This window comes from Triturus cristatus, chromosome 1_1 (assembly GCF_964204655.1).
Source record: "Triturus cristatus chromosome 1_1, aTriCri1.1, whole genome shotgun sequence".
Classification (NCBI taxonomy): domain Eukaryota; kingdom Metazoa; phylum Chordata; class Amphibia; order Caudata; family Salamandridae; genus Triturus; species Triturus cristatus.
Genome location: NC_140579.1, coordinates 1,140,448,851 through 1,140,475,984, shown reverse-complemented (window position 1 = coordinate 1,140,475,984; position 27,134 = coordinate 1,140,448,851).

The window sequence follows — 27,134 nt, the reverse complement described above, 5'->3', positions numbered from 1 at the left end:
CTTCAGGGTTCTGAGACAACAGGTCTGGGAGAGGGTCACTCTCTTCCTCCTGTCCCTCATCTGTAGCCATGAGCAAGCCCATGTCTGCCCTGTCAACATATGCTTTAAGCCTGTTAACATGGAGTACCCTGTGGGGACTCCTGGGAGTTCCTAGGTCGACCAAGTAGGTGACCTCTCCCTTCTTTTCCAGGATTGTATGGGGTCCAGACCATTTGTCTTGGAGTGCTGCTGGGGCCACTGGCTCCAACACCCATACCTTCTGTCCTGGCTGAAACTCAACCAAGACAGCATTTTGGTCATGCCAAGCTTTCTGTAAGGCCTGGCTTGCCTCAAGGTTTTTGGATGCCTTCTCCATATACTCAGCCATCCTGGAGCGGAGACCAAGTACATAGTCCACTATGTCTAGCTTAGGCTTTTTGAGAGGTAACTCCCATCCTTCCTTCACCAAACACAGTGGGTCTCTCACAGGGTGCCCAAACAACAATTCAAAGGGGCTGTAGCCAACCCCCTTTTGTGGGACCTCTCTGTAAGCAAACAGAAGGCAGGGTAGAAGGATGTCCCATCTTCGCCTGAGCTTTTCAGGTAATCCTTTGATCATACCCTTTAGGGTCTTGTTGAATCTCTCAACAAGCCCATTGCATTGTGGGTGATAAGGGGTGGTGAACTTGTAGTTGACACCACATTCCTTCCACATAGCTGTCAAGTATCCTGACATAAAGTTGGTACCTCTGTCAGATACTACCTCCTTAGGAAACCCCACTCTGGAGAATACTCCCAGCAGGGCCCTGGCCACAACAGGTGCTGTAGTGGTCCTAAGGGGAATTGCCTCTGGGTACCTGGTGGCATGATCCACTACCACCAGTATAAATCTGTGCCCAGATGCAGTGGGAGGATCCATGGGACCCACTATATCTATTCCCACTCTTTCAAAGGGGACCCCAACCACAGGTAGTGGTATCAGGGGGGCCCTTGTTGTGCCACCTGATTTGCCACTGGCTTGGCAGGTAACACAGGAGCGACAAAACTCCTTTGTATCTTCATTCATATGAGGCCAGTGAAAGTGAGGGACAAGTCTGTCCCAGGTCTTATTCTGGCCTAGGTGTCCTGCTAAGGGAATATCATGGGCCAAGGTAAGAAGGAAGCCCCTAAATTGCAGAGGTATAACCAACCTCCTGGTTGCACCAGGCTTGGGGTCTCTAGCCTCTGAATAAAGGAGCCCTTCATCCCAATACACTTTATGGGTACCTTGAGCATTCCCAGCAGCCTCAGCAGCAGCCAGCTGTCTGAGGGGTTCAAGAGAGGGACAGGATAACTGAGCCTGCCTCAAGTCAGCCCTGGAAGGTCCCCCTGTCCCCAGAAACTCAACCTGACCAGGTTCAAGCTCTTCAGGGACAGTTCCTTCAGGGTCCTCTAGATCAGCTTCCTGGGAAGGCTGATCATCACTCTGAGGCAGGGGGGAAGGCACAGCCTTGACCCTCCTGTTCTTCTGCTTGGTAGGTGCTTGGTCCATTGTTCCAGGATCCAAGACCTGTGGTTCAGTGAGGCACTTTTTGGCCTGTGACCTGGTCACAGCAAGGACATGTGATGATATACCTAACATCTCTGCATGAGTCCTGTACTCCACTTCTGACCATAGAGAACTCTCTAGGTCATTGCCCAACAAACATTCTACTGGGAGGTCTGCACTAACCACAACCCTTTTGAGGCCAGTTACCCCTCCCCATGAGAAGTTAACAACTGCCACACTATGTGAAGTAGTGGCATTGCTGGCATTGGTCACCAGGTAGTTCTCACCTGGTATGTACTGTCCAGGGTCCACAAAGCCTGGTGTCACCATAGTGACACTGGCACATGTGTCCCTGTAGGCTTGAGCCACTTTGTCATTAATTAAAGGAGTCTGTCTGTACTTGCCCAGGTTACTGGGGCTCACAGTCAGGGACAAATCAATGTCCCCATCACAGATCAAGACTGCCTGTGTCAGGGTTCTGTCTAAGTCAGAATCTCCTTCAGTTCCCATAGTGATTCCCACTACACCCTTTGTCTGGGGACCAACACTGCTAACAGTAGTACTGGGAGCAGGTGCCTTAGGGGCAACAGTGTTGGGGGCTCCGCCCTTTTTGCAATCACTAGTCCAGTGAGTTGTATTTTTGCAATGATTGCACCAGGGTTTCTTTTGACCTTCTTTCTTCTTTTTGGACTGTTGTTGGGACCCACCCTCCTTAGCAGTAGTTTGGGGCCCTGTTGAAGACTTCTGGTCTTTAGGTTTCTGATCTCCACCCTTTTGGTCTGTTTTCTTCTGATCACCCCCTTGGCCCTGGTTCTGGTTCTTTTGCTTAACCCTGGTTCTGACCCATTTGTCTGCCTTCTTTCCCAATTCTTGGGGAGAGGTCAGATCAGAGTCAACCAAGTGTTGATGCAGTTGCTGGTTTTGACAGTTGTTTAAAATCTGTTCTCTCATCATCAAATTATACAATCCTGTAAAATCAGATACCTTACTTCCCAGCAACCAACCCTCCAAAGCCTTAGTGGCACATTCAACATATTCAGACCAGTCCTGAGTCTGTGTCTTTTGGGTGTCTCTGAACATTAACCTGTACTGTTCAGTGGTTAAGCCTAACCCATCTACCAGAACACTCTTCAGGACTCTGTAGTTTCTGACATCCTCTTCTCTAACAGTGAGGAGTCTGTCTCTGCCTCTTCCTTCAAAGGAGAGCCAGAGGATTGCTGCCCACTGGTCTTCAGGAACCTGCTGTACTTTGCAGGCTCTCTCAAGAGCAGTTATCCATTTGTGGATGTCATCCCCACTTTTGTAGGGGGGCACAACCTTAGACAGGTTCCTATTATCAAAGACCCTATCTTTGTCCTTAGGGACAATGCTGCCACCAGTGGGTATAGACCCACTCTCTCTAGGTTGCCTAGCCTTGTTCAGTTTTTCTTCCATCAGGGCTACTTCTAGCTCCTGCTTCCTGATCCTCAGCTGGGCTTCCTGCATTCTGGCCTCATGTTCCCTCCTCTGAGGGGTGGTCAGTCTCCTTCTGGAGTGACCTTGAGAGCCTCTAGAGCCATGGGAAGCATTGGAGTCACCTGAGCAATTCCTTTGCCTTCCAAGCCCTGTGTTAAGTCCACTGGGGAGATCCAATGGGGTGAACCCACTGTCAGTCCCCAATAGCCTTAGTTTAGCTGGGCCAAGTATAACACTTGGCACTGGGCTAGTTCTCCCTTCATCCCCACTCACATCTGTATCCCCATCACTTTCTTCCTCTGTGGTAGGCATCCCATCTAAGGGGTGACTATTGAAAGGGGGTACCTCTGTGGCATCTTCAGAAGGGGGGCCTCCTGTTCCTGTCCCTAAGGGGGCTAACTGGGAAGCTTTCTTGAGTTCTCTCTGATTCTCATCATTCTGTAAGAGTTCTCTGAGCTCAGCAGAGTTAGGGTTCTTGGGCTGTTTAAGGCCTCTAAGAGTTGCCAAATGCCTGAGCTCATTCTGATTAAGGGTAGCAAAGCTGGATGGTGCCCTCTGGGGGTCACTCTCAACAGAGATGGGTACAGTGGACCCCTCTGCCCCGGCCATTGCTCTTAAGTGTGGGTGGATGTGTTGCAATCTACCTACACTTGGGTTTGCCTACTAAACCTATCTAGCAGTTGTAGTCAGGGTGTGCTACTCCCTTTGCTCTACAACAACTAAGTTCAGTAGAACTTATGTATATCTAATCTTGTTTTATATGTACCTACAGGTACCTATGTGATCTTTCAATTGGTAACCAAGAGATTACAATGGTAAAACACAGCAAGCTCAAATCCAACCGCTGCTCACCAATGTGAGAAGTTGGCCTGGTATATGATGCTCACTAGTTAAAGTGATCACCTTGTACCATGCCAAGCAACCCTTATGGTGTGGTTGTAAGTCAACCTTTTCGGACTAGCTGCCCTAGTGGTAGCGTAGGCTAAGCAGTCTTTGAGGCTAAACTCGTGAAGCGTGTTAAGCCAGCTGTTTTACCAAATGCAACCCCCTTTTATACCAATGAAAGGACACCACACAGATATATATTCAAAATATATATGTATTTATTTCTCAAAGTAACCCCTAGTCTCTTTATGAGCACAGGAGCACAAATCGTCAAACAAGATTATCACAGAATACACAGAAGTTGCACGTTATATGGATAGGCCCTGGTGGCCACTCAAACCATATACTAAAATAGTGGTATACGTACCACGAACAGAAAAGGGAAAAGGCCTAGGGCCTCTAGAATCGCTGGGCCTACAAGGAGCTAACGTCAGTTAGTGACCAGGAGGTCCACGGGTGGCGTGTGCAGAGCAAATAGTCACACTTGTGCTCCCATAGGTTTCAATGGGTGCGTAAAAAGTACAAAGTTACTGCAAAGAGGATCTTCCGGATGGACTAGGAACTCAAGATTTGGAACACAGGCACTAGAGATGTAATACTACACTTGGGCACAGGTGTGCCAGCTTTACCTCACCCACAGGAAGCGGGTGCATAGGCCTCGAAGTGCGTCGGGTTTCTTCTATCTGTTCCGTGGAGCTTGAAGACAAAGATGCTGCAGGCGGTCGGTCCGGGAGAGATGCAGTGGATCCAAGAGTGGATCGGAGATGTTGAAGACCTGTAAGCAGAGGGGACAGTGTTCACAGTCACTAGCCAGTGACCAGCGTGGCACCAGGTGGGTACCAGGCAATGTCGGGTGCAAACAGGAAGAAAGGGGTAGCTTGTCTCTGCAGCCACGTGGTTCCTGGAGGTCGACGACGTCCAGAAGTCGAGTCACGAGCTGTCCCACGCAGGCTCTCGCTGTCGGCGGTGTCGGCGACTTGATTGAAGCAAACAAGCCTTGGCAAAAGCAATTGTTGTAGGAAAAGGAAATAAGCTGATGGTTCTGACCAGCAAGGTCAGAAGGACTGCTCCTTTGGAGGGGAGCAAGGGCCAGTCTGGAGCAACCAGACCAGCGGTGTATTTCTTGAAGTTCGTCGCCAAGATGGCTACTAGCCAGCGGGCCAGCAACCGGTTAGGCGCGTCGAGTGGCAAAATGCAGAAGGGCCCCACGCAGATCGTGGAGATGCTGGAGGGCTCACCTTTGGTACAGATGCTGCTTGGGTGCTGGGCTTCTCAGATCCCAAAGCACAACTTGGAGGGAGCCTCGGTTGTTGCACTTGTCAGCTTGTCGTACTCGTTCCAAGATGGCTGGCTCCACATGTCTCGGTGCCTCCACGGGTCTCCTCTTTTCAGGGACTGTGGATCGGGCGGTGAGAGGTCTGGAGGTCCAGGTCTTGTCAGTCTCTGGGCTCCGGCTCCGGCGGGAGGTGGCGGCAAAGCAGACGTTGATTCGCTGGATGGTGCTTGCGTTAGCAAGGTGGTCACTCCCTGACCACAGGGGAGATTGGCTTCAGTCCTCTGTGCAGCAGAGCGTCGAAGTTCCCGTCTTCTTCTTAGTTTTAAGTTGATTCCAGGATGTCTGAAGTCTTAGGACACAGCTCCTACCTTTAAGCGGATTCTAGGGGCCGGACTACCTGCTAGGTCCCTCCCTATGGGTGGGACCAGGAAGGGGGGTGGTTACACCCCCAATCCTTTGTCCAGCTCGCCCCAGGCCCGGGACTGGCGTGCCCCAGGACCGGTTTGAACTGGCATATGCACCGAGGCTCCTTGTGAGCCACAGGCATGTCTGGTTTCTTTCAAGCCCTACCTGACCAATACACAAAATCCTGTCTGGGGTGGTGCACGCACCTCCCCTGGCAGGAAACCCTTTGTCCACACCTCCCAAGCTGGAAGGACTCCCAGCAGCAGGAGGGCAGACTTGTGTCTGTGGTGGCAGCATCCATTTTGTGGAGCTGAGGCTATGTCTGATTTTACCCGGGTTTCAGGCACTGTACATGTCGTGTCCCTCTAGAAGGGTGGAATGCTAACCCCGTCGCCAGAATTGGCGAGGGGTTAGTATTCCAATTCGTATGACACCTTACTCGACATGTTTTGATAAAGCCAAACCAAAGTTAGCATTTAACCGCGAGGTTCATTATGCACTTAAGAGTATATGGTATGACGATATCTGGAAACAGTAGAAGGAAGTTGTTCCGACCACTGCAGACAGGCTCAGCTCATGCCAGAGCACCATCTCACATGGAACCAAGCACTCTGCCTTCAGGATTGTTAAGGCCTGCCATAGGAGTGACTTATAGGTTACCAGGTGTCCCATTTAAGGTTAGGTATAGGTATACTACACCTAAGTAAGAGGTGATTACACCAACTTACCCCAGCTGAGTAATCAGCCAGTTGTGTCAGATTGTTAGGCCAAGCCTGGGGTGGCATAATACATGCTGCAGCCCCTGGCAGGCCTTGGGTACACCAATGCCCTGGGTACCTAGTGTACACTGGTACAGGGGCTGACAGGGTGATCCACTTCCAATTGGTTATGCACCTAGGGTGCATAGTTGTAATTTAGTAGAGAGAACAGCAGGCTGGGGGTCTGATTGGCAGGCCCACAGCCTCAATATGTCAAAAACCAGTGAAGCAAAAAGCAAAAATTTGGGGTGACCATAGGATAGCAGACCCTACTCTCCTACAGTGAGGCAGTGTCAATCAGTGTCAGTCAGTGAGTGTCAGTAAGTGTCAGTCAGTGAGTGTCAGTCAGTGAGTATAAGTCAGTGTTAGTCAGTGTCAGTCAGTGTCAGTCAGTGTCAGTCAATCAGTGTCAGTCAGTGTCAGTCAATGTCAGTCAGACAATGTCAGTCAGTGTCAGTCATTGTCAGTCAGTCAGTGTCAGTCAGTCAGTGTCAGTCAGTCAGTGTCAGTCAGTGTCAGTCAGTGTCAGTCAGTCAGTGTCAGTCAGTCAGTGTCAGTGTCAATCAGTCAGTGTCAGTCAGTGTCAGTCAGTGTCAGTGTCAGCCAGTCAGTGTCAGTGTCAGTCAGTCATTGTCAGTCAGTGTCGGTCAGTCAGTGTCAGTCAGTCTGTGTCAGTCAGTGTCAGTCAATCAGTGTCAGTCAATCAGTGTCAGTCAGTCAGTATCAGTCAGTCAGTGTCAGTCAGTGTCAGTCAGGCAGTATCTGTCAGTGTCAGTCAGTCAGTGTCAGTCAGTATCAGTCAGGCAGTATCAGTCAGTGTCAGTCAGTCAGTGTCAGTCAGGCAGTATCAGTCAATGTCAGTCAGTCAGTGTCAGTCAGTGTCAGTTAGGCAGTATCGGTCAGTGTCAGTCAGTGTCAGTCAGTCAGTGTCAGTCAGTGTCAGTCAATCAGTGTCAATCAGTGTCAGTCAGTCAGTATCAGTCAGTGTCAGTCAGTGTCAGTCAGTGTCAGTCAGTCAGTGTCAGTCAGTCAGAGTCAGTCATTGTCAGTCAATGTTAGTCAGTGTCAGTCAATGTCAGTCAGTCAGTGTCAGTCAGTCAGTGTCAGTCAGTGAGTGTCTGTCAGTCAGTGAGTGTCAGTGAGTGTCAGTGAGTGTCAGTCAGTGTCTGTCATTCAGTGTCAGTCAGTGTCAGTCAGTGTCAGTCAATGTCAGTCAGTGTCAGTCAATGTCAGTCAGTCAGTGTCAGTCAGTCAGTGTCAGCCAGGGAGTGTCTGTCAGTCAGTGAGTGTCAGTCAGTGTCAGTCAGTGAGTGTCTGTCAGTCAGTGAGTGTCAGTGAGTGTCAGTGAGTGTCAGTCAGTGTCAGTCAATGTCAGTCAGTGTCAGTCAGTGTCAGTCAGTGAATGTCAGTCAGTGAGTGTCAGTCAGTGCCAGTCAGTCAGTGTCAGTCAGTGTCAGTGAGTCAGTGTCAATCAGTATCAGTGAGTCAGTGCCAATCAGTGTCAGTGAGGCAGTGTCAATCAGTGTCAGTCAGTGAGTGTCAGTAAGTGTCAGTCAGTGAGTGTCAGTCAGTGAGTGTCAGTCTGTGTTAGTCAGTGTCAGTCAGTGTCAGTCAGTGTCAGTCAGTGTCAGTCAATATCAGTCAGTGTCAGTCATTGTCAGTCAGTCAGTGGCAGTCAGTCAATGTCAGTCAGTCAGTGTCAGTCAGTGAGAGTCAGTCAGTGTCAGTCAGTGTCAGTCAGTCAGTGTCAGTCAGTGTCAGTCAGTGTCAGTCAGTCAGTGTCAGTGTCAGTCAGTCAGTGTCAGTGTCAGTCAGTCATTGTCAGTCAGTGTCAGTCAGTCAGTGTCAGTCAGTCTGTGTCAGTCAGTGTCAGTCAATCAGTGTCAGTCAATCAATGTAAGTCAGTCAGTATCAGTCAGTCAGTGTCAGTCAGTGTCAGTCAGGCAGTATCTGTCAGTGTCAGTCAGTCAGTGTCAGTCAGTACCAGTCAGGCAGTATCAGTCAGTGTCAGTCAGCAAGTGTCAGCCAGGCAGTATCAGTCAGTGTCAGTCAGTCAGTGTCAGTCAGGCAGTATCAGTCAGTGTCAGTCAGTGTCAGTCAGTCAGTGTCAGTCAGTGTCAGTCAATCAGTGTCAATCAGTGTCAGTCAGTCAGTCAGTATCAGTCAGTCAGTCAGTGTCAGTCAGTGACAGTGAGTCAGTGTCAATCAGTGTCAGTGAGTCAGTGTCAATCACTGTCAGTGAGTCACTGTCAATCAGTGTCAGTCAGTGAGTGTCAGTGAGTGTCAGTCAGTGAGTGTCAGTCAGTCAGTGTCAGTCAGTGTTAGTCAGTGTCAGTCAGTGTCAGCCAGTGTCAGTCGGTCAGTGTCAGTCGGTCAGTGTCAGTCAGTGACAGTCAATGTCAGTCAGTGAGTGTCAGTCAGTGAGTGTCAGTCAGTGAGTGTCAGTCAGTGTCAGTCGGTCAGTGTCAGTCGGTCAGTGTCAGTCAGTGTCAGTCAGTGTCAGTCAGTCAGTGTCAGTCAGTCCGAGTCAGTCATTGTCAGTCAATGTCAGTCAGCGTCAGTCAATGTCAGGCAGTCAGTGTCAGTCAGTCAGTGTCAGTCAGTGAGTGTCTGTCAGTCAGTGAGTGTCAGTGAGTGTCAGTGAGTGTCAGTCAGTGTCTGTCAGTCAGTGTCAGTCAGTTTCAGTCAGTGTCAGTCAATGTCAGTCAATGTCAGTCAATGTCAGTCAGTCAGTGTCAGTCAGTCAGTGTCAGCCAGTCAGTGTCAGTCAGTCAGTGTGAGTCAGGCAGTATCATACAGTGTCAGTCAGTTAGTGTCAATCAGTGTCAGTCAGGCAGTATCAGTCAGTGTCAGTGTCAGCCAGTCAGTGTCAGTCAGTGTCAGTCAATCAGTGCCAGTCAGTGTCAGTCAGTGTCAGTCAGGCAGTCAGTCAGTGTCAGTCAGTCAGTGTCAGTCGGTCAGTGTCAGTCAGTCTGTGTCAGTCAGTGAGAGTCAGTCAGTGTCAGTCAGTGTCAGTCAGTCAGTGTCAGTCAGTGTCAGTCAGTCAGTGTCAGTCAGTCAGTGTCAGTGTCAGTCAGTCAGTGTCAGTCAGTGTCAGTCAATCAGTGTCAATCAGTGTCAGTGAGTCAGTCAGTCAGTATCAGTCAGTGTCAGTCAGTGTCAGTCAGTGTCAGTCAGTCAGTGTCAGTCAGTCAGAGTCAGTCATTGTCAGTCAATGTCAGTCAGTGTCAGTCAATGTCAGTCAGTCAGTATCAGTCAGTCAGTGTCAGTCAGTGAGTGTCTGTCAGTCAGTGAGTGTCAATGAGTGTCAGTCAGTGTCTGTCAGTCAGTGTCAGTCAGTGTCAGTCAGTGTCAGTCAGTGTCAGTCAATGTCAGTCAGTGTCAGTCAATGTCAGTCAGTCAGTGTCAGTCAGTCAGTGTCAGCCAGTGAGTGTCTGTCAGTCAGTGAGTGTCAGTCGGTGTCAGTCAGTCAGTGTCAGTCAGTGAGTGTCTGTCAGTCAGTGAGTGTCAGTGAGTGTCAGTGAGTGTCAGTCAGTGTCAGTCAATGTCAGTCAGTGTCAGTCAGTGTCAGTCAGTGAATGTCAGTCAGTGAGTGTCAGTCAGTGCCAGTCAGTCAGTGTCAGTCAGTGTCAGTGAGTCAGTGTCAATCAGTGTCAGTGAGTCAGTGCCAATCAGTGTCAGTGAGGCAGTGTCAATCAGTGTCAGTCAGTGAGTGTCAGTAAGTGTCAGTCAGTGAGTGTCAGTCAGTGAGTGTCAGTCTGTGTTAGTCAGTGTCAGTCAGTGTCAGTCAGTGTCAGTCAGTGTCAGTCAATGTCAGTCAGTCAGTATCAGTCAGTGTCAGTCAGTGTCAGTCAGTCAGTGTCAGTGTCAGTCAGTCAGTGTCAGTCAGTGTCAGTCAGTCAGTGTCAGTGTCAGTCAGTGTAGGAGAGTAGGGTCTGCTATCCTATGGTCACCCCAAATGTTTGCTTTTTGCTTAACTGGTTTTTGACATATTGAGGCTGTGGGCCTGCCAATCAGACCCCCAGCCTGCTGTTCTCTCTACTAAATTAAAACTATGCACCCTAGGTGCATAACCAATTGGAAGTGGATCACCCTGTCAGCCCCTGTACCAGTGTACACTAGGTACCCCGGGCATTGGTGTACCCAAGGCCTGCCAGGGGCTGAAGCATGTATTATGCCACCCCAGGCTTGGCCTAACAATTTGACACAACTGGCTGATCACTCAGCTGGGGTAAGTTGGTGTAATCACCTCTTACTTAGGTGTAGTATACCTATACCTAACCTTAAATGGGACACCTGGTAACCTATAAGTCACTCCTATGGCAGGCCTTAACAATCCTGAAGGCAGAGTGCTTGGTTCCATGTGAGATGGTGCTCTGGCATGAGCTGAGCCTGTCTGCAGTGGTCGGAACAACTTCCTTCTACTGTTTCCAGATATCGTCATACCATATACTCTTAAGTGCATTATGAACCTCGCGGTTAAATGCTATCTTTGGTTTGGCTTTATCAAAACATGTCGAGTAAGGTGTCATACGAATTGGAATACTAACCCCTCGCCAATTCTGGCGACGGGGTTAGCATTCCACCCTTCTAGAGGGACACGACATGTACAGTACCTGAAACCCGGGTAAAATCAGACATAGCCTCAGCTCCACAAAATGGATGCTGCCACCACAGACACAAGTCTGCCCTCCTGCTGCTGGGAGTCCTTCCAGCTTGGGAGGTGTGGACAAAGGGTTTCCTGCCAGGGGAGGTGCATGCACCACCCCAGACAGGATTTTGTGTATTGGTCAGGTAGGGCTTGAAAGAAACCAGACATGCCTGTGGCTCACAAGGAGCCTCGGTGCATATGCCAGTTCAAACCGGTCCTGGGGCACACCAGTCCCGGGCCTGGGGCGAGCTGGACAAAGGATTGGGGGTGTAACCACCCCCCTTCCTGGTCCCACCCTTAGGGAGGGACCTAGCAGGTAGTCCGGCCCCTAGAATCCGCTTAAAGGTAGGAGCTGTGTCCTAAGACTTCAGACATCCTGGAATCAACTTAACACTAAGAAGAAGACGGGAACTTCGACGCTCTGCTGCACAGAGGACTGAAGCCAATCTCCCCTGTGGTCAGGGAGTGACCACCTTGCTAACGCAAGCACCATCCAGCGAATCAACGTCTGCTTTGCCGCCGCCTCCCGCCAGAGCCCGAGCCCAGAGACTGACAAGACCTGGACCTCCAGACCTCTCACCGCCCGATCCACAGTCCCTGAAAAGAGGAGACCAGTGGAGGCACCGAGACACGGGGAGCCAGCCATCTTGGAACGACTACGACAAGCTGACAAGTGCAACAACCGAGGCTCCCTCCAAGTTGTGCTTTGGGATCTGAGAAGCCCAACACCCGAGCAGCATCTGCACCAAAGGTGAGCCCTCCAGCATCTCCACGATCTGCGTGGGGCCCTTCTGCATTTTGCCACTCGATGCGCCTAACCGGTTGCTGGCCCGCTGGCTAGTAGCCATCTTGGCGACGAACTCTACGAAATACACCACTGGTCTAGTTGCTCCAGACTGGCCCTTGCTCCCCTCCAAAGGAGCAGTCCTTCTGACCTTGCTGGTCAGAACCATCAGCTTATTTCCTTTTCCTACAACAATTGCTTTTGCCAAGGCTTGTTTGCATCGATCAAGTCGCCGACACCGCCGACAGCGAGAGCCTGCGTGGGACAGCTCGTGACTCGACTCCTGGACGTCGTCGACCTCCAGGGACCACGTGGCTGCAGAGACAAGCTACACCTTTCTTCCTGTTTGCACCCGACATTGCCTGGTACCCACCTGGTGCCACGCTGGTCACTGGCTAGTGACTGTGAACACTGTCCCCTCTGCTTACAGGTCTTCAACATCTCCGATCCACTCTTGGATCCACTGCATCTCTCCCGGGCCGACCGCCTGCAGCATCTTTGTCTTCAGGCTCCACGGAACAGATAGAAGAAACCCGACGCACTTCGAGGCCTATGCACCCGCTTCCTGTGGGTGAGGTAAAGCTGGCACACCTATGCCCAAGTGTAGTATTACATCTCTAGTGCCTGTGTTTCAAATCTTGAGTTCCTAGTCCATCCGGAAGTTCCTCTTTGCAGTAACTTTGTACTTTTTACGCACCCATTGAAACCTATGGGAGCACGCGTGTGACTATTTGCTCTGCACACGCCACCCATGGACCTCCTGGTCACTAACTGAAGTTAGCTCCTTGTAGGCCCAGCGATTCTAGAGGCCCTAGGCCTTTTCCCTTTTCTGTTCGTGGTACTTATACCACTATTTTAGTATATGGTTCGGGTGGCCACCAGGGCCTATCCATATAAAGTGCAAAAACATTTGTAGTTCCCTGAGCAAACTAAATATATCGTCAGCTTCAATTTCAATTCATAGAAATTATATACGGATCACAGATAAGTATATTAATAAAGGCCTTGTCCAATCAGTATCTTCTTTCTATAGTCTCTGTGATCACAGTCAAGACACTTCTCCTTAGGAGACTTGTTCAAACCGTAGGCGCCTTCAGTATTCAAAAGAGTAATCCAAGTCCATATGTGACTTTTGCAGAAGAGAATATTTATTTCAGTTTCGACAGGTTCAACAGGTCATAAAAGAACAGCCAACACGTGTTTCGTCTAAGGATAATATTCCATAAGACTTCCTCAGGGCTGTAATAAACAAATATACAGCACAGTCATTAGTTGAATTCCTCCTAACAAAATAAGTAAGAGGTCCTTACCTAACAGGGGAGGATAACCCGTGTCAGTGTAAAAATCGAAAAGAATCAAGAACCAAACTGTGACTAGAATGGTGATCAATACACCCAAACCACCTTAGTAACACTCAGTTGTGAAGAACAAAGGAGGGACAAAAGGAGAGAAAAACACCACAACTGGTGTCAGACATCCGAGATAATAAAATCACCAAAATACGCAAAGAATTCCACCAAGTATCAAAGGAAATACAACCCAAAACTACCTAACTACAAAAATTAAATTAAAGAACACTCACCCTAGTTCCAGAATTTCAATAAAGTTACCCGGACCTTACGATTAGGGTGGCCGCAATAATACCAGCCGACCCTACTAGATAAAATTTACCAGAAACTGTTCGTAGCCTATTAGAAGAAAAACAGGGAAAGGCATATGTGTACATAACTCAATTTTTTATTTAAAAAAAAAAAAAAAAAAAAAAGACTCTTAATTCACAGTCATCTAATTTATAATAGCAGCAGCAATTTCGTATCACGATATTCAAATACAGGAAATGTTCGTAAACCATACAAAAGTAAAAAGAGATAAGGATGACCTTACGGGCAGCTCAGCAATATTGAGTCCGTCCTAGTCAGCCCATTAGTAACAAGAGGCATAAGATTTAACCAAATAGTTGAACTGCCATACTTATCTCTATGTTAAAAACACCGAGTACGGTCGTATCTTAACATATTTAAATGACGACCGAACGGGAAGCCCGACCATACTATATCTGACCTTGCCATCCAATTTAAAACAAGAAGAATTATATGTCTAATACACGGTAAAATGCCTTTCTTACCTCTATATTCGAGGCACCGAGAATGGTTGTATTCCACCATGCTCCATCGGCGTTTTGCAAAGGCGCCATGTCTGTCTATGTGTTATATGCAAAGTGAGTGCTTTACCAAAAATAGAGAGAGGACTAAAACCCTTAAACACCAATTCCGCCGCTAACCTACCCGCGCCATCTTGGAAAAGTGTTAAATGAGACTTGAACATATAAAGTTAATGTCCAATTTAAACAACTATATGATTTTCGAAAAATAATTAACTTAAATCCATAATCATCAAGGGCCATTATTTAACGGGACAAAAGTGTACGTCCCCGGATTGCTAAGTCAAACTGTATTTCGTTCACGACGTTTTGATTAAAAGGACCCTTCACGTTAAAATTGGCCGGCAACCTGAATAGGATTGCCGTATTTAGTATTAAACAAAAAACAAACAAAAAACAGCAAAACAACGACCAATTCTTGCACCATGTTGCGATTCGAAGCTAACCGCTACATAATGAACATAGACTCAGTGAGGTCTGAGGGATAGAGATTGAGTTCCCATAGCTAGAATAACGAAGAAGAGAGTATAGGGAGGGAAAAGCCATAAGATGAGGAAAGATACTTAATCAGTGGCTCACAGTGAGACCAAAATGTCATTACGAGGAAGATTCAAAGAGCGAAGAACAGTTTATACACATTAACAATTTCATTGCATAATAGGTAGATGGTAACAGCCATGACAGTCACATCAATCATATGTATAGTTGAGACAACGGCTAATAACCAGTTCTTAAAGCTGTCAGTAAACAACACAAGTCCCATAACATTTCTATACATGGTTACATCTTTAGATTAACAGCCCATCCGAAAAGATAGTTCAAGGGTAATATTATCGGACCGTCTAACAGCCCAAAAAATATTGTAACTCTGAATCAATGTTGAGCCCTAGTTCGACGGCTCGTAATTTTAGAATCCATTTTGCCTCACATTGACGGACCCTAAGTTCTCTATTACCCCCTCGTTTATCAGGCAACACATTTTCAATGCCATGGAACGAAAAGGAGAAGGAGGAACTCCCCTTTTGACTTACACATTCTTTAGCATGATTTGCTAGGGGATATCTGAGGTCAACGTTTTTGAGGGCTCTGAAATGTTCAGACATCCTTTCTTTAAGGCATCTAATGGTACTCCCAATGTATACCTTTAAACATTTACAACGGATTGCATATACCACAAATTTGGTTGAACAGTCTATGTGTTGAAAGATTTTATATTTTGCTGATCCATTATATTCAAATTCCTTGATATTATGGACTGAAAATCTACACATGCTACAGTGTCCACATTTGAAGGACCCTATATTCTGTTTGTGCAACCAGGAGTGTTCATTTTTGGTGCCTCTCGGATAGCTCGGACTGATTATGTTGCGAATTGTCGTTCCTCTCCTATAGACAATACCAGGTTTACTATTGAGATGAGCCCCTAATGTCGGGTCAGCAGTTAAAAGGTGCCAATGTTTGTTAAGGATATTGTAGATCTTATGAGACTTGGGATGATAATCCGTTACCAACTTAAGATGTTGGGTCTTGTTAGCTCTAGCTTTAGTTTTCTGTCTCAAAGTTTCATTCCTACATAATTTCAATGATCTTTGTTTAGCTTTTGTAACAGTGTCCCTATTATAGCCTCTTTCCAGGAATCGTTGTTCCATATCATTAATACAGCTAAGGAAGACTTCCTTAGCTGTATTAATGATATGTATTAATGATATGGAACAACGATTCCTGGAAAGAGGCTATAATAGGGACACTGTTACAAAAGCTAAACAAAGATCATTGAAATTATGTAGGAATGAAACTTTGAGACAGAAAACTAAAGCTAGAGCTAACAAGACCCAACATCTTAAGTTGGTAACGGATTATCATCCCAAGTCTCATAAGATCTACAATATCCTTAACAAACATTGGCACCTTTTAACTGCTGACCCGACATTAGGGGCTCATCTCAATAGTAAACCTGGTATTGTCTATAGGAGAGGAACGACAATTCGCAACATAATCAGTCCGAGCTATCCGAGAGGCACCAAAAATGAACACTCCTGGTTGCACAAACAGAATATAGGGTCCTTCAAATGTGGACACTGTAGCATGTGTAGATTTTCAGTCCATAATATCAAGGAATTTGAATATAATGGATCAGCAAAATATAAAATCTTTCAACACATAGACTGTTCAACCAAATTTGTGGTATATGCAATCCGTTGTAAATGTTTAAAGGTATACATTGGGAGTACCATTAGATGCCTTAAAGAAAGGATGTCTGAACATTTCAGAGCCCTCAAAAACGTTGACCTCAGATATCCCCTAGCAAATCATGCTAAAGAATGTGTAAGTCAAAAGGGGAGTTCCTCCTTCTCCTTTTCGTTCCATGGCATTGAAAATGTGTTGCCTGATAAACGAGGGGGTAATAGAGAACTTAGGGTCCGTCAATGTGAGGCAAAATGGATTCTAAAATTACGAGCCGTCGGACGAGCGCAGCGGGAGCGCCGTTTGCGCGCCGAAGGCGCGCCTAAGGCAAGCCCGTCTGCGCCCGTCCGCGACAAGACCGCGACAGGCGCAGGACACTCTGCCCAACATACCTCTCGCATCTCTTATCACCCCAACGACCTCCGCCAGCTACAAGTCCCCAAGCACTGTCCTGCTACATTTGACCCAACGTCTATATTAGGCCCAGTCTGTTGCAAATTCTGCCAATGGTCCACTGAACTCTACTCTGCTGCCCCTGCGGCCTATACTCCACTGGCCCCTTTACTTCTTTTTAAAGGTGGTCTTATCAACGCACGCTCTATGTGCAGGCACAACCAAGATTTACACGATCTGATCTTGGAGTCCGACTTCGACTGCCTCATGATTACCGAGACATGGCTAACAACAGACAGCAACCCTGATATTGCTGTTGCTCTCCCCCCGGGCTACTCCCTTTTCAGGGCTGACAGAGCCAAGGGCCGAGGCGGAGGTGTGGCAATCATCATTAAAGACTCCTTTCCTTGTCACACTTTCAGCCTAGAGCCTCTAAAAAAGAACGAAGGACTAGGTTTCTCTATTAAACTGAGTGAGCACACCTCATTCTCAGGTGGACTTATTTATCGCCCACCTGGGAACGCATCTGAGTTTCTTGACTCACTGTACGACTCTTTAGGCCTACTCTCACTTAGATACCCTTTCTTCACCCTCCTCGGCGACTTTAACCTCCATTTAGAATCGAAAACAGACACTCATACCATTAACTTCACACAAATTCTCGAGATGTTCAACTTTAGGCAACTCGTTTCCTCACCCACCCATTCCCTTGGTCATACCCTCGATGGTGTCTGCACAAATTCCCCCCTTCTGATCACCCTACCCCCCTTACCTCAGATCTGGTCTGACCACTTCCTGATCCCATTTCACATTCCAAGAGAAAACTTATCCAGGCGCAACAAAACTGTTTCAAACCTTGACAATTACATTAATTGGAAAAAGATCCAGGACAACATCACCCTCAATCCTACAATGCAAACTCAAGCCCCCATCCTTTCCGGCAACGTCGAGACTGACGTTGATCTTTTTCACAACTGGATCACCCAAGAAATCAAATCCAGAATCCCGGCCTCGCGCCCCCGCACGTCCCGAGGCAAAACCAAAATCAATGCCCCCTGGTTCACTCCAGATCTTACAAATGCGCATCTGCTATGCAAAAAGGCAGAAAGAAAATGGCGGACGACCTATGAAGTCACTAACCGCACCTCCTACATCGCGATTAGGAAAAACTACCTTTCAAAAATCAAACTTGCTAAAAAAAGCTATTACGTCAATGCTATAAACAATGCAGGCCAAAAACAGAAGGCCCTGTCCACGATTGTCAAATCATTTACGCATCCTAAAGCACTCCAGCCTGAAATCCCCCCTTCCCAGAAGCTCTGTGATCAAATCTCTGACTATTTCGAGGAAAAAATTACCTCTATCCAAAGCACTTTCCCTCCCCCCACCATCTCTACAGCGCCCCCTTCATTAGCCCCCCCAGACTGCACGCTCAGTTGCTTTCCATCTATCACTCTGGAGCAGTCGAAAAAAGCGATCCTGGCCTGCAGATCTGGCGCCCCCTCAGACCCCTGCCCCCCCAAGATTCTTCACCAATTAATTGATGAGGTTAACCCTATCATTAACCACTTGATCAACTCCTCGCTCAGGTCAGGGACTGTACCCAGCCACTGGAAAAAGGGCATTGTTAAGCCCCTTATGAAGAAGGCCAACAAACCCCCGACGGAACTTACCAATCTCCGCCCTATTTCGTTGCTCCCGGCTTTGGGAAAAATTACGGAACACCTGGTACACTGCGAGCTAAAACGCTATCTGGATGATCACAACCTTCTTCACCCTCAACAATCAGGTTTCCGCTCGAAACACTCGACAGAAACTGCCCTCATTGAACTCTCGGACACCATAAAAACTCTACAAGACCAGAGAAAAAATTCCATTCTAATCCTACTCGACCTCACTGCGGCGTTTGACACCGTCTCCCACACCATCCTCATCGGTAGACTCAGGGACATTGGTATCTCCGACTCCGCCCTTTCCTGGATTACGTCTTTCCTGTCCGACCGTTCCCAATCCATCACTCTTGGTCCTTTCCACTCCAAAGACAAACTCGTCCTTTCAGGTGTCCCACAGGGATCTATCCTAAGCCCTCTCCTCTTTAATATGTATCTCATTCCTCTCCTTAATCTGATAGAATCATTCGGCATACCTGTCACCTCGTATGCCGATGATACACAACTCATTGTACCCCTGGACAAGCTATCTACCAAAGCTGAACTCAACCTGAAACTCTGCTTGACCGAAGTATTCTCCTGGATGACAAATAACCACTTGAAATGTAATTCAAGTAAAACAGAGATCCTCCCGATCGGCACCAATAATACCTTCTGTCCAGCACTTTGGTGGCCTGACGACTCTGCTGCTCCCCCCCAGACAGTGTCGTCAGCTAGGAATCTCGGTGTAATCTTTGACTCCGAACTTTCCTTCGATCAGCATGCCAGAACCGTCGCTGGCAAATGCTTTGGAACTATTAGATCCCTGAGGAAATTTTTCGCTCTTCTCCCCATCGATGCCAGAAAGACGGTGACAGTCGCACTCATAATCTCGCGACTGGATTACTGCAACGGCTTGCTCGCAGGAGCTAAGAAGAGCACCATCCTTAAACTGCAGAGCGTACTTCACACAGCCGCCCGTCTAGTCCTAGGTCTCCCCCGCAGGTCCTCTATTTCTGCAGCTCTCCGTTCGCTTCATTGGCTCCCCCTCCACAAAAGGATTCTTTTCAAAATCCTGATCTTGGCTTTTCGTGCATACAATAAAACAGGCCCCAAATACCTCTCAAGACGTTTTCCCCACTATTTGCCCAGCCGTCACCTTCGTTCAAGCAATGACAATCTTATCATTCTTCCTAAATACAACCTGAAAACGAAAGGCGCAAAAACCCTCAGCTTCCTTGCTACCAAAGCTTGGAACAAACTACCCAAAACCCTCAGACATCAAACCCAGGAAAAACCCTTCAGAAAGCTCCTGAAAACATGGATTTTCAAACTCCCGGATGAACACTCTAAGGCTTCCATCTAACTTCCTCCTATCTAAACCCCTCCTGGACCAGCTTTCTCTCATTCACTAGCGCCAAGATGCTCCCTTCGGAGCGAACGTCGCGCTCTATAAATACCCCACAAATATCAAATATCAAATATCAAACATTGATTCAGAGTTACAATATTTTTTGGGCTGTTAGACGGTCCGATAATATTACCCTTGAACTATCTTTTTGGATGGGCTGTTAATCTAAAGATGTAACCATGTATAGAAATGTTATGGGACTTGTGTTGTTTACTGACAGCTTTAAGAACTGGTTATTAGCCGTTGTCTCAACTATACATATGATTGATGTGACTGTCATGGCTGTTACCATCTACCTATTATGCAATGAAATTGTTAATGTGTATAAACTGTTCTTCGCTCTTTGAATCTTCCTCGTAATGACATTTTGGTCTCACTGTGAGCCACTGATTAAGTATCTTTCCTCATCTTATGGCTTTTCCCTCCCTATACTCTCTTCTTCGTTATTCTAGCTATGGGAACTCAATCTCTATCCCTCAGACCTCACTGAGTCTATGTTCATTATGTAGCGGTTAGCTTCGAATCGCAACATGGTGCAAGAATTGGTCGTTGTTTTGCTGTTTTTTGTTTGTTTTTTGTTTAATACTAAATACGGCAATCCTATTCAGGTTGCCGGCCAATTTTAACGTGAAGGGTCCTTTTAATCAAAACGTCGTGAACGAAATACAGTTTGACTTAGCAATCCGGGGACGTACACTTTTGTCCCGTTAAATAATGGCCCTTGATGATTATGGATTTAAGTTAATTATTTTTCGAAAATCATATAGTTGTTTAAATTGGACATTAACTTTATATGTTCAAGTCTCATTTAACACTTTTCCAAGATGGCGCGGGTAGGTTAGCGGCGGAATTGGTGTTTAAGGGTTTTAGTCCTCTCTCTATTTTTGGTAAAGCACTCACTTTGCATATAACACATAGACAGACATGGCGCCTTTGCAAAACGCCGATGGAGCATGGTGGAATACAACCATTCTCGGTGCCTCGAATATAGAGGTAAGAAAGGCATTTTACCGTGTATTAGACATATAATTCTTCTTGTTTTAAATTGGATGGCAAGGTCAGATATAGTATGGTCGGGCTTCCCGTTCGGTCGTCATTTAAATATGTTAAGATACGACCGTACTCGGTGTTTTTAACATAGAGATAAGTATGGCAGTTCAACTATTTGGTTAAATCTTATGCCTCTTGTTACTAATGGGCTGACTAGGACGGACTCAATATTGCTGAGCTGCCCGTAAGGTCATCCTTATCTCTTTTTACTTTTGTATGGTTTACGAACATTTCCTGTATTTGAATATCGTGATACGAAATTGCTGCTGCTATTATAAATTAGATGACTGTGAATTAAGAGTCTTTTTTTTTTTTTTTTTTTTTTTAAATAAAAAATTGAGTTATGTACACATATGCCTTTCCCTGTTTTTCTTCTAATAGGCTACGAACAGTTTCTGGTAAATTTTATCTAGTAGGGTCGGCTGGTATTATTGCGGCCACCCTAATCGTAAGGTCCGGGTAACTTTATTGAAATTCTGGAACTAGGGTGAGTGTTCTTTAATTTAATTTTTGTAGTTAGGTAGTTTTGGGTTGTATTTCCTTTGATACTTGGTGGAATTCTTTGCGTATTTTGGTGATTTTATTATCTCGGATGTCTGACACCAGTTGTGGTGTTTTTCTCTCCTTTTGTCCCTCCTTTGTTCTTCACAACTGAGTGTTACTAAGGTGGTTTGGGTGTATTGATCACCATTCTAGTCACAGTTTGGTTCTTGATTCTTTTCGATTTTTACACTGACACGGGTTATCCTCCCCTGTTAGGTAAGGACCTCTTACTTATTTTGTTAGGAGGAATTCAACTAATGACTGTGCTGTATATTTGTTTATTACAGCCCTGAGGAAGTCTTATGGAATATTATCCTTAGACGAAACACGTGTTGGCTGTTCTTTTATGACCTGTTGAACCTGTCGAAACTGAAATAAATATTCTCTTCTGCAAAAGTCACATATGGACTTGGATTACTCTTTTGAATACTGAAGGCGCCTACGGTTTGAACAAGTCTCCTAAGGAGAAGTGTCTTGACTGTGATCACAGAGACTATAGAAAGAAGATACTGATAGGACAAGGCCTTTATTAATATACTTATCTGTGATCCGTATATAATTTCTATGAATTGAAATTGAAGCTGACGATATATTTAGTTTGCTCAGGGAACTACAAATGTTTTTCCACAGTGGCAATTGTTTACAATTGTAGGCAACAGCGTTGGGTGGTGGCTGTTTTGTTCCCTTTTGATGCAAGCCTTGTAATAATTTTTGTCTTTTTTACTGCCTTAATCACTAATTGTTTGCGCAGGATATACCTCACTGCCCGTCTTTTCCTTGCATATAAAGTGCAACTTCTGTGTATTCTACTGTAATCTTGTTTGACGATTTGTGCTCCTGTGCTCATAAAGAGACTAGGGGTTACTTTGAGAAATAAATACATATATATTTTGAATATATATCTGTGTGGTGTCCTTTCATTGGTATAAAAGGGGGTTGCATTTGGTAAAACAGCTGGCTTAACACGCTTCACGAGTTTAGCCTCAAAGACTGCTTAGCCTACGCTACCACTAGGGCAGCTAGTCCGAAAAGGTTGACTTACAACCACACCATAAGGGTTGCTTGGCATGGTACAAGGTGATCACTTTAACTAGTGAGCATCGTATACCAGGCCAACTTCTCACAGTCAGTCATTGTCAGTCAGTGTCAGTCAGTCTGTGTCAGTCAGTGTCAGTCAATCAGTGTCAGTCAATCAGTGTAAGTCAGTCAGTATCAGTCAGTCAGTGTCAGTCAGTGTCAGTCAGGCAGTATCTGTCAGTGTCAGTCAGTCAGTGTCAGTCAGTACCAGTCAGGCAGTATCAGTCAGTGTCAGTCAGCAAGTGTCAGCCAGGCAGTATCAGTTAGTGTCAGTCAGTCAGTGTCAGTCAGGCAGTATCAGTCAGTGTCAGTCAGTGTCCGTCAGTCAGTGTCAGTCAGTGTCAGTCAATCAGTGTCAATCAGTGTCAGTCAGTCAGTCAGTCAGTATCAGTTAGTCAGTCAGTGTCAGTCAGTGTCAGTGAGTCAGTGTCAATCAGTGTCAGTGAGTCAGTGTCAATCACTGTCAGTGAGTCACTGTCTATCAGTGTCAGTCAGTGAGTGTCAGTGAGTGTCAGTCAGTGAGTGTCAGTCAGTCAGTGTCAATCACTGTCAGTGAGTCACTGTCAATCAGTGTCAGTCAGTGAGTGTCAGTGAGTGTCAGTCAGTGAGTGTCAGTCAGTCAGTGTCAGTCAGTGTCAGTCGGTCAGTGTCAGTCGGTCAGTGTCAGTCGGTCAGTGTCAGTCAGTGTCAGTCAGTGTCAGTCAGTCAGTGTCAGTCAGTCCGACTCAGTCATTGTCAGTCAATGTCAGTCAGCGTCAGTCAATGTCAGGCAGTCAGTGTCAGTCAGTCAGTGTCAGTCAGTCAGTGTCTGTCAGTCAGTCAGTGTCAGTGAGTGTCAGTGAGTGTCAGTGAGTGTCTGTCAGTCAGTGTCAGTCAGTGTCAGTCAGTGTCAGTCAGTGTCAGTCAATGTCAGTCAGTGTCAGTCAATGTCAGTCAGTCAGTGTCAGTCAGTCAGTGTCAGCCAGTCAGTGTCAGTCAGTCAGTGTGAGTCAGGCAGTATCATACAGTGTCAGTCAGTTAGTGTCAATCAGTGTCAGTCAGGCAGTATCAGTCAGTGTCAGTGTCAGCCAGTCAGTGTCAGTCAGTGTCAGTCAGTCAGTGCCAGTCAGTGTCAGTCAGTGTCAGTCAGGCAGTCAGTCAGTGTCAGTCAGTCAGTGTCAGTCAGTCAGTGTCAGTCAGTCTGTGTCAGTCAGTGAGAGTCATTCAGTGTCAGTCAGTGTCAGTCAGTCAGTGTCAGTCAGTGTCAGTCAGTCAGTGTCTGTCAGTCAGTGTCAGTGTCAGTCAGTCAGTGTCAGTCAGTGTCAGTCAATCAGTGTCAATCAGTGTCAGTCAGTCAGTCAGTCAGTATCAGTCAGTGTCAGTCAGTGTCAGTCAGTGTCAGTCAGTCAGTGTTAGTCAGTCAGAGTCAGTCATTGTCAGTCAATGTCAGTCAGTGTCAGTCAATGTCAGTCAGTCAGTGTCAGTCAGTCAGTGTCAGTCAGTGAGTGTCTGTCAGTCAGTGAGTGTCAGTGAGTGTCTGTCAGTCAGTGAGTGTCTGTCAGTCAGTGTCAGTCAGTGTCAGTCAGTGTCAGTCAGTGTCAGTCAATGTCAGTCAGTGTCCGGCAATGTCAGTCAGTCAGTGTCAGTCAGTCAGTGTCAGCCAGTGAGTGTCTGTCAGTCAGTGAGTGTCAGTCGGTGTCAGTCAGTCAGTGTCAGTCAGTGAGTGTCTGTCAGTCAGTGAGTGTCAGTGAGTGTCAGTGAGTGTCCGTCAGTGTCAGTCAATGTCAGTCAGTGTCAGTCAGTGTCAGTCAGTGAATGTCAGTAAGTGAGTGTCAGTCAGTGCCAGTCAGTCAGTGTCAGTCAGTGTCAGTGAGTCAGTGTCAATCAGTGTCAGTGAGTCAGTGCCAATCAGTGTCAGTGAGGCAGTGTCAATCAGTGTCAGTCAGTGAGTGTCAGTAAGTGTCAGTCAGTGACTGTCAGTCAGTGAGTGTCAGTCTGTGTTAGTCAGTGTCAGTCAGTGTCAGTCAGTGTCAGTCAGTGTCAGTCAATGTCAGTCAGTCAGTGTCAGTCAGTGTCAGTCATTGTCAGTCAGTCAGTCAGTGTCAGTCAGTCAATGTCAGTCAGTCAGTGTCAGTCAGTGAGAGTCAGTCAGTGTCAGTCAGTCAGTGTCAGTCAGTGTCAGTCAGTGTCAGTCAGTCAGTGTCAGTGTCAGTCAGTCAGTGTCAGTCAGTGTCAGTCAGTCAGTGTCAGTGTCAGTCAGTCATTGTCGGTCAGTGTCAGTCAGTCAGTGTCAGTCAGTCCGTGTCAGTCAGTGTCAGTCAATCAGTGTCAGTCAATCAGTGTAAGTCAGTCAGTATCAGTCAGTCAGTGTCAGTCAGTGTCAGTCAGGCAGTATCTGTCAGTGTCAGTCAGTCAGTGTCAGTCAGTACCAGTCAGGCAGTATCAGTCAGTGTCAGTGAGCAAGTGTCAGCCAGGCAGTATCAGTTAGTGTCAGTCAGTCAGTGTCAGTCAGGCAGTATCAGTCAGTGTCAGTCAGTGTCAGTCAGTCAGTGTCAGTCAGTGTCAGTCAATCAGTGTCAATCAGTGTCAGTCAGTCAGTCAGTCAGTATCAGTCAGTCAGTCAGTGTCAGTCAGTGTCAGTGAGTCAGTGTCAATCAGTGTCAGTGAGTCAGTGTCAATCACTGTCAGTGAGTCACTGTCAATCAGTGTCAGTCAGTGAGTGTCAGTCAGTGTCAGTCAGTGTCAGTCAGTGTCAGTCAGTCAGTGTCAGTCAGTCAGTGTCAGTGTCAGTCAGTCAGTGTCAGTCAGTGTCAGTCAGTGTCAGTGTCAGTCAGTCAGTGTCAGTCAGTCATTGTCAGTCAGTGTCAGTCAGTCAGTGTCCGTCAGTCTGTGTCAGTCAGTGTCAGTCAATCAATGTCAGTCAATCAGTGTCAGTCAGTCAGTATCAGTCAGTCAGTGTCAGTCAGTGTCAGTCAGGCAGTATCTGTCAGTGTCAGTCAGTCAGTGTCAGTCAGTATCAGTCAGGAAGTATCGGTCAGTGTCAGTCAGACAGTGTCAGTCAGTCAGTGTCAGTCAGTGTCAGTCAGTCAGTGTCTGTCAGTCAGTGTCAGTGTCAGTCAGTCAGTGTCAGTCAGTGTCAGTCAATCAGTGTCAATCAGTGTCAGTCAGTCAGTCAGTCAGTATCAGTCAGTGTCAGTCAGTGTCAGTCAGTGTCAGTCAGTCAGTGTTAGTCAGTCAGAGTCAGTCATTGTCAGTCAATGTCAGTCAGTGTCAGTCAATGTCAGTCAGTCAGTGTCAGTCAGTCAGTGTCAGTCAGTGAGTGTCTGTCAGTCAGTGAGTGTCAGTGAGTGTCAATGAGTGTCAGTCAGTGTCTGTCAGTCAGTGTCAGTCAGTGTCAGTCAGTGTCAGTCAGTGTCAGTCAATGTCAGTCAGTGTCCGGCAATGTCAGTCAGTCAGTGTCAGTCAGTCAGTGTCAGCCAGTGAGTGTCTGTCAGTCAGTGAGTGTCAGTCGGTGTCAGTCAGTCAGTGTCAGTCAGTGAGTGTCTGTCAGTCAGTGAGTGTCAGTGAGTGTCAGTGAGTGTCCGTCAGTGTAAGTCAATGTCAGTCAGTGTCAGTCAGTGTCAGTCAGTGAATGTCAGTAAGTGAGTGTCAGTCAGTGCCAGTCAGTCAGTGTCAGTCAGTGTCAGTGAGTCAGTGTCAATCAGTGTCAGTGAGTCAGTGCCAATCAGTGTCAGTGAGGCAGTGTCAATCAGTGTCAGTCAGTGAGTGTCAGTAAGTGTCAGTCAGTGACTGTCAGTCAGTGAGTGTCAGTCTGTGTTAGTCTGTGTTAGTCAGTGTCAGTCAGTGTCAGTCAGTGTCAGTCAATGTCAGTCAGTCAGTGTCAGTCAGTGTCAGTCATTGTCAGTCAGTCAGTCAGTGTCAGTCAGTCAATGTCAGTCAGTCAGTGTCAGTCAGTGAGAGTCAGTCAGTGTCAGTCAGTCAGTGTCAGTCAGTGTCAGTCAGTGTCAGTCAGTCAGTGTCAGTGTCAGTCAGTCAGTGTCAGTCAGTGTCAGTCAGTCAGTGTCAGTGTCAGTCAGTCATTGTCGGTCAGTGTCAGTCAGTCAGTGTCAGTCAGTCCGTGTCAGTCAGTGTCAGTCAATCAGTGTCAGTCAATCAGTGTAAGTCAGTCAGTATCAGTCAGTCAGTGTCAGTCAGTGTCAGTCAGGCAGTATCTGTCAGTGTCAGTCAGTCAGTGTCAGTCAGTACCAGTCAGGCAGTATCAGTCAGTGTCAGTGAGCAAGTGTCAGCCAGGCAGTATCAGTTAGTGTCAGTCAGTCAGTGTCAGTCAGGCAGTATCAGTCAGTGTCAGTCAGTGTCAGTCAGTCAGTGTCAGTCAGTGTCAGTCAATCAGTGTCAATCAGTGTCAGTCAGTCAGTCAGTCAGTATCAGTCAGTCAGTCAGTGTCAGTCAGTGTCAGTGAGTCAGTGTCAATCAGTGTCAGTGAGTCAGTGTCAATCACTGTCAGTGAGTCACTGTCAATCAGTGTCAGTCAGTGAGTGTCAGTCAGTGTCAGTCAGTGTCAGTCAGTCAGTGTCAGTCAGTCAGTGTCAGTGTCAGTCAGTCAGTGTCAGTCAGTGTCAGTCAGTGTCAGTGTCAGTCAGTCAGTGTCAGTCAGTCATTGTCAGTCAGTGTCAGTCAGTCAGTGTCCGTCAGTCTGTGTCAGTCAGTGTCAGTCAATCAATGTCAGTCAATCAGTGTCAGTCAGTCAGTATCAGTCAGTCAGTGTCAGTCAGTGTCAGTCAGGCAGTATCTGTCAGTGTCAGTCAGTCAGTGTCAGTCAGTATCAGTCAGGAAGTATCGGTCAGTGTCAGTCAGACAGTGTCAGTCAGGCAGTGTCAGTCAGTGAGTGTCTGTCAGTCAGCGAGTGTCAGTGAGTGTCAGTGAGTGTCAGTCAGTGTCAGTCAGTCAGTGTCAGTCAGTGTCAGTC